General features: G+C 58.8%; 1 non-coding gene across 1 annotated transcript; it reads left to right on the top strand.

Moving 5' to 3' along the window:
- The first annotated feature begins 2803 nt into the window (after positions 1–2803).
- On the top strand, positions 2804–2922 carry LOC148058178 (5S ribosomal RNA). Its single transcript, XR_015710104.1, has one exon. It is a non-coding gene; the product is annotated as a 5S ribosomal RNA (ribosomal RNA).
- The last annotated feature ends 4578 nt before the right edge of the window (positions 2923–7500 follow it).

Consider the following 7500-nt stretch of genomic DNA (forward strand, 5'->3'; position numbering starts at 1 on the left):
TAAACACTTTGCTCTTTTTTTTCCCTCTCCCACCCACAATCCCTCCTCCTGCGGGGATGGAGAACCAGGGGCCTGGGTGACATCCTCATGCGGGGATGGGGTACCAGGAGGCCGGGGAACATTTTCAACACTTTGGGGCATTTTTAAACACTTTGCTCTTTTTCCCCCTCTCCCAACCAGGGGGCCTGGGGAGCCTCCTCCTGCGGGGATGGGGAACCAGGGGCCTGGGGAACATTTTCAACACTTTGGGGCATTTTTAAACACTTTGCTCTTTTTCCCCCTCTCCCAACCAGGGGGCCTGGGGAGCCTCCTCCTGCGGGGATGGGGAACCAGGGGCCTGGGGAACATTTTCAACACTTTGGGGCATTTTTAAACACTTTGCTCTTTTTCCCCCTCTCCCAACCAGGGGGCCTGGGGAGCCTCCTCCTGCGGGGATGGGGAACCAGGGGCCTGGGGAACATTTTCAACACTTTGGGGCATTTTTAAACACTTTGCTCTTTTTCCCCCTCTCCCAACCAGGGGGCCTGGGGAGCCTCCTCCTGCGGGGATGGGGAACCAGGGGCCTGGGGAACATTTTCAACACTTTGGGGCATTTTTAAACACTTTGCTCTTTTTCCCCCTCTCCCAACCAGGGGGCCTGGGGAGCCTCCTCCTGCGGGGATGGGGAACCAGGGGCCTGGGGAACATTTTCAACACTTTGGGGCATTTTTAAACACTTTGCTCTTTTTCCCCCTCTCCCAACCAGGGGGCCTGGGGAGCCTCCTCCTGCGGGGATGGGGAACCAGGGGCCTGGGGAACATTTTCAACACTTTGGGGCATTTTTAAACACTTTGCTCTTTTTCCCCCTCTCCCAACCAGGGGCCTGGGGAGCCTCCTCCTGCGGGCATGGAGAACCAGGGGGCCTGGGGAGCCTCCTCCTGCGGGGATGGGGAACCAGGGGCCTGGGGGGCCTCCTCCTGCGGGGATGGAGAACCAGGGGGCCTGGGGAGCCTCCTCCTGCGGGGATGGGGAACCAGGGGGCCTGGGGAGCCTCCTCCTGCGGGGATGGGGAACCAGGGGGCCTGGGGAGCCTCCTCCTGCGGGGATGGAGAACCAGGGGGCCTGGGGAGCCTCCTCCTGCGGTCATGGAGAACCAGGGGGCCTGGGGAGCCTCCTCCTGCGGGCATGGAGAACCAGGGGCCTGGGGAGCCTCCTCCTGCGGGGATGGAGAACCAGGGGGCCTGGGGAGCCTCCTCCTGCGGGCATGGAGAACCAGGGGGCCTGGGGAGCCTCCTCCTGCGGGCATGGAGAACCAGGGGGCCTGGGGAGCCTCCTCCTGCGGGGATGGGGAACCAGGGGCCTGGGGAGCCTCCTCCTGCGGGGATGGAGAACCAAGGGGCCTGGGGAGCCTCCTCCTGCGGGCATGGAGAACATGGGGGCCTGGGGAGCCTCCTCCTGCGGGGATGGAGAACCAGGGGGCCTGGGGAGCCTCCTCCTGCGGGCATGGAGAACCAGGGGGCCTGGGGAGCCTCCTCCTGCGGGGATGGGGAACCAGGGGGCCTGGGGAGCCTCCTCCTGCGGGGATGGAGAACCAGGGGGCCTGGGGAGCCTCCTCCTGCGGGCATGGAGAACCAGGGGGCCTGGGGAGCCTCCTCCTGCGGGCATGGAGAACATGGGGGCCTGGGGAGCCTCCTCCTGCGGGGATGGAGAACCAGGGGGCCTGGGGAGCCTCCTCCTGCGGGGATGGGGAACCAGGGGGCCTGGGGAGCCTCCTCCTGCGGGGATGGAGAACCAGGGGGCCTGGGGAGCCTCCTCCTGCGGGCATGGAGAACCAAGGGGCCTGGGGAGCCTCCTCCTGCGGGCATGGAGAACATGGGGGCCTGGGGAGCCTCCTCCTGCGGGGATGGAGAACCAGGGGGCCTGGGGAGCCTCCTCCTGCGGGGATGGGGAACCAGGGGGCCTGGGGAGCCTCCTCCTGCGGTGATGGGGAACCATGGGGCCTGGGGAGCCTCCTCCTGCGGGGATGGAGAACCAGGGGGCCTGGGGAGCCTCCTCCTGCGGGGATGGAGAACCAGGGCGCCTGGGGAGCCTACTCCTGCGGGGATGGGGAACCAGGGGGCCTGGGGAGCCTCCTCCTGCGGGGATGGAGAACCAGGGGGCCTGGGGAGCCTCCTCCTGCGGGCATGGAGAACCAAGGGGCCTGGGGAGCCTCCTCCTGCGGGCATGGAGAACATGGGGGCCTGGGGAGCCTCCTCCTGCGGGGATGGAGAACCAGGGGGCCTGGGGAGCCTCCTCCTGCGGGGATGGGGAACCAGGGGGCCTGGGGAGCCTCCTCCTGCGGTGATGGGGAACCATGGGGCCTGGGGAGCCTCCTCCTGCGGGCATGGAGAACCAGGGGGCCTGGGGAGCCTCCTCCTGCGGGCATGGAGAAGCAGGGGGCCTGGGGAGCCTCCTCCTGCGGGCATGGAGAACCAGGGGGCCTGGGGAGCCTCCTCCTGCGGGGATGGAGAACCAGGGGGCCTGGGGAGCCTCCTCCTGCGGGGATGGGGAACCAGGGGGCCTGGGGAGCCTCCTCCTGCGGTGATGGGGAACCATGGGGCCTGGGGAGCCTCCTCCTGCACCAGGGGGCCTGGGGAGCCTCCTCCTGCGGGGATGGGGAACCAGGGGGCCTGGGGAGCCTCCTCCTGCGGGGATGGGGAACCAGGGGCCTGGGGAGCCTCCTCCTGCACCAGGGGGCCTGGGGAGCCTCCTCCTGCGGGGATGGGGAACCAGGGGCCTGGGGAACATTTTCAACACTTTGGGGCATTTCACAAGCGCTTCCCTCGCTTACGGCCACACCACCCTGAATGAGCCCGATCTCGTCTGATCTCGGAAGCCAAGCAGGGTCGGGCCCAGTTAGTACTTGGATGGGAGACCGCCTGGGAATACTGGGTGCTGTAAGCATTTTTTTTTGCCATTATTTGTGGGTAGAAAAGTGAGAAAAGTGACCTAAAATAGAACCGGGACTAGGCGGCAGTTCCCCCCACCAGGCGGCGGCATTTGGGGCATTATTTGTGGGTAAGAAAGTGAGAAAAGTGACCTAAAATAGAACCGGGACTAGGCCTCAGTTCCCCCCACCAGGCGGCGGCATTTGGGGCATTATTTGTGGGTAAGAAAGTGAGAAAAGTGACCTAAAATAGAACCGGGACTAGGCCTCAGTTCCCCCCACCAGGCGGCGGCATTTGGGGCATTATTTGTGGGTAAGAAAGTGAGAAAAGTGACCTAAAATAGAACCGGGACTAGGCGGCAGTTCCCCCCACCAGGCGGCGGCATTTGGGGCATCATTTGTGGGTCAGAAAGTGAGAAAAGTGACCTAAAATAGAACCGGGACTAGGCGGCAGTTCCCCCCACCAGGCGGCGGCATTTGGGGCATTATTTGTGGGTAGAAAAGTGAGAAAAGTGACCTAAAATAGAACCGGGACTAGGCGGCAGTTCCCCCCACCAGGCGGCGGCATTTGGGGCATTATTTGTGGGTAAGAAAGTGAGAAAAGTGACCTAAAATAGAACCGGGACTAGGCGGCAGTTCCCCCCACCAGGCGGCGGCATTTGGGGCATTATTTGTGGGTCAGAAAGTGAGAAAAGTGACCTAAAATAGAACCGGGACTAGGCGGCAGTTCCCCCCACCAGGCGGCGGCATTTGGGGCATTATTTGTGGGTCAGAAAGTGAGAAAAGTGACCTAAAATAGAACCGGGACTAGGCGGCAGTTCCCCCCACCAGGCGGCGGCATTTGGGGCATTATTTGTGGGTCAGAAAGTGAGAAAAGTGACCTAAAATAGAACCGGGACTAGGCGGCAGTTCCCCCCACCAGGCGGCGGCATTTGGGGCATTATTTGTGGGTAGAAAAGTGAGAAAAGTGACCTAAAATAGAACCGGGACTAGGCGGCAGTTCCCCCCACCAGGCGGCGGCATTTGGGGCATTATTTGTGGGTAGAAAAGTGAGAAAAGTGACCTAAAATAGAACCGGGACTAGGCGGCAGTTCCCCCCACCAGGCGGCGGCATTTGGGGCATTATTTGTGGGTAGAAAAGTGAGAAAAGTGACCTAAAATAGAACCGGGACTAGGCGGCAGTTCCCCCCACCAGGCGGCGGCATTTGGGGCATTATTTGTGGGTCAGAAAGTGAGAAAAGTGACCTAAAATAGAACCGGGACTAGGCGGCAGTTCCCCCCACCAGGCGGCGGCATTTGGGGCATTATTTGTGGGTCAGAAAGTGAGAAAAGTGACCTAAAATAGAACCGGGACTAGGCGGCAGTTCCCCCACCAGATGGCGGCATTTGGGGACCCGTGGTGTGGGTAGAAAACTCACCAAAGTGACTTAAAATAGAACCGGTGCAGGCGGCATGTTCCCCCACCAGATGGCGGCATTTGGGGACCCGTGGTGTGGGTAGAAAACTCACCAAAGTGACTTAAAATAGAACCGGTGCAGGCGGCATGTTCCCCCACCAGATGGCGGCATTTGGGGACCCGTAGTGTGGGTAGAAAACTCACCAAAGTGACTTAAAATAGAACCGGTGCAGGCGGCATGTTCCCCCACCAGATGGCGGCATTTGGGGACCCGTAGTGTGGGTAGAAAACTCACCAAAGTGACTTAAAATAGAACCGGTGCAGGCGGCATGTTCCCCCACCAGATGGCGGCATTTGGGGACCCGTAGTGTGGGTAGAAAACTCACCAAAGTGACTTAAAATAGAACCGGTGCAGGCGGCATGTTCCCCCACCAGATGGCGGCATTTGGGGACCCGTAGTGTGGGTAGAAAACTCACCAAAGTGACTTAAAATAGAACCGGTGCAGGCGGCATGTTCCCCCACCAGATGGCGGCATTTGGGGAGCCGTAGTGTGGGTAGAAAACTCACCAAAGTGACTTAAAATAGAACCGGTGCAGGCGGCATGTTCCCCCACCAGATGGCGGCATTTGGGGACCCGTAGTGTGGGTAGAAAACTCACCAAAGTGACTTAAAATAGAACCGGTGCAGGCGGCATGTTCCCCCACCAGATGGCGGCATTTGGGGACCTGCAGTGTGGGTAGAAAACTCACCAAAGTGTCCTAAAATAGAACCGGGACCAGGGGGCCTCTTCCCCCACCAGGTGGCGGGCTTGGGGGGCTTGGTTTCCGGGTAGAAAACTCACCAAAGTGTCCTAAAATAGAACCGGGACCAGGGGGCATGTTCCCCCACCAGGCGGCGGGCTTGGGGGGCTTGGTTTGCGGGTAGAAAACTCACCAAAGTGTCCTAAAATAGAACCAGGACCAGGGGGCATGTTCCCCCACCAGGCGGCGGGCTTGGGGGGCTTGGTTTGCGGGTAGAAAACTCACCAAAGTGTCCTAAAATAGAACCGGGACCAGGGGGCCTCTTCCCCCACCAGGCGGCGGGCTTGGGGGGCTTGGTTTGCGGGTAGAAAACTCACCAAAGTGACCTAAAATAGAACCGGGCTAGGCGGCATGTTCCCCCACCAGGCGGCGGGCTTGGGGGGCTTGGTTTGCGGGTAGAAAACTCACCAAAGTGTCCTAAAATAGAACCGGGACCAGGGGGCCTCTTCCCCCACCAGGCGGCGGGCTTGGGGGGCTTGGTTTGCGGGTAGAAAACTCACCAAAGTGACCTAAAATAGAACCGGGCTAGGCGGCATGTTCCCCCACCAGGCGGCGGGCTTGGGGGGCTTGGTTTGCGGGTAGAAAACTCACCAAAGTGTCCTAAAATAGAACCGGGACCAGGGGGCATCTTCCCCCACCAGGCGGCGGGCTTGGGGGGCTTGGTTTGCGGGTAGAAAACTCACCAAAGTGTCCTAAAATAGAACCGGGACCAGGGGGCCTCTTCCCCCACCAGGCGGCGGGCTTGGGGGGCTTGGTTTGCGGGTAGAAAACTCACCAAAGTGACCTAAAATAGAACCGGGCCAGGCGGCATGCTCCCCCACCAGGCGGCGGGCTTGGGGGGCTTGGTTTGCGGGTAGAAAACTCACCAAAGTATCGGCAAAATAGAACCAGGGAAGGGGGGGATGTCGGTGACAAGGTGCCCGAGTCAGAGAACCAGGAAAACGGACATAAATCCAGAAAACCTCGGTGTCTGACTGCTCCTCAAAAGTGGTCTTTTTGATGTCACGAGCGCAACCACCTAGAGGTTAATGGGGAGGGATGGTGTGAGCGCAAACGGATTTTTCCTAAGTGTGACTGCTCCTCAAAAAGTGGTCTTTTTGATGTCACGAGCGCAACCACCTAGAGGTTAATGGGGAGGGATGGTGTGAGCGCAAACGGATTTTTCCTAAGTGTGACTGCTCCTCAAAAAGTGGTCTTTTTGATGTCACGAGCGCAACCACCTAGAGGTTAATAGGGAGCGAGTACAACAGGGGAGGGAGTGAATGGGCTCGGACTGTGGCCGAGCCTGGTGCCTCAAAATCGGACAAGGTTGGACTGGAAGCCCGCTGAGAACTCTGGTTCTTTTGCCAGACGAAAGAAATTTTTTCCGAGTGTGACTGCTCTGCAAAAAGTGGTCTTTTTGATGTCACGAGCGCAACCACCTAGAGGTTAATAGGGAGGCACCATAACAGGAGAGGGAGTGAAAAGGCTCGGAGGGTGGCCGAGCCTGGTGCCTCAAAATCGGACAAGGTTGGAGTGGATGACCGCTGAAAACTCTGGTTCTTTTGCCAGACGAAAGAAATTTTTTCCGAGTGTGACTGCTCTGCAAAAAGTGGTCTTTTTGATGTCACGAGCGCAACCACCTAGAGGTTAATAGGGAGGCACCATAACAGGAGAGGGAGTGAAAAGGCTCGGAGGGTGGCCGAGCCTGGTGCCTCAAAATCGGACAAGGTTGGAGTGGATGACCGCTGAAAACTCTGGTTCTTTTGCCAGACGAAAGAAATTTTTCCCGAGTGTGACTGCTCTGCAAAAAGTGGTCTTTTTGATGTCACGAGCGCAACCACCTAGAGGTTAATAGGGAGGCACCATAACAGGAGAGGGAGTGAAAAGGTTCGGAGGGTGGCCGAGCCTGGTGCCTCAAAATCGGACAAGGTTGGAGTGGATGACCGCTGAAAACTCTGGTTCTTTTGCCAGACGAAAGAAATTTTTCCCGAGTGTGACTGCTCTGCAAAAAGTGGTCTTTTTGATGTCACGAGCGCAACCACCTAGAGGTTAATAGGGAGGCACCATAACAGGAGAGGGAGTGAAAAGGCTCGGAGGGTGGCCGAGCCTGGTGCCTCAAAATCGGACAAGGTTGGAGTGGATGACCGCTGAAAACTCTGGTTCTTTTGCCAGACGAAAGAAATTTTTTCCGAGTGTGACTGCTCTGCAAAAAGTGGTCTTTTTGATGTCACGAGCGCAACCACCTAGAGGTTAATAGGGAGGCACCATAACAGGAGAGGGAGTGAAAAGGCTCGGAGGGTGGCCGAGCCTGGTGCCTCAAAATCGGACAAGGTTGGAGTGGATGACCGCTGAAAACTCTGGTTCTTTTGCCAGACGAAAGAAATTTTTCCCGAGTGTGACTGCTCTGCAAAAAGTG

Source organism: Callionymus lyra, unplaced genomic scaffold, assembly GCF_982586985.1.
Source record: "Callionymus lyra unplaced genomic scaffold, fCalLyr1.hap1.1 HAP1_SCAFFOLD_135, whole genome shotgun sequence".
NCBI classification, from domain to species: Eukaryota; Metazoa; Chordata; class Actinopteri; order Syngnathiformes; family Callionymidae; genus Callionymus; species Callionymus lyra.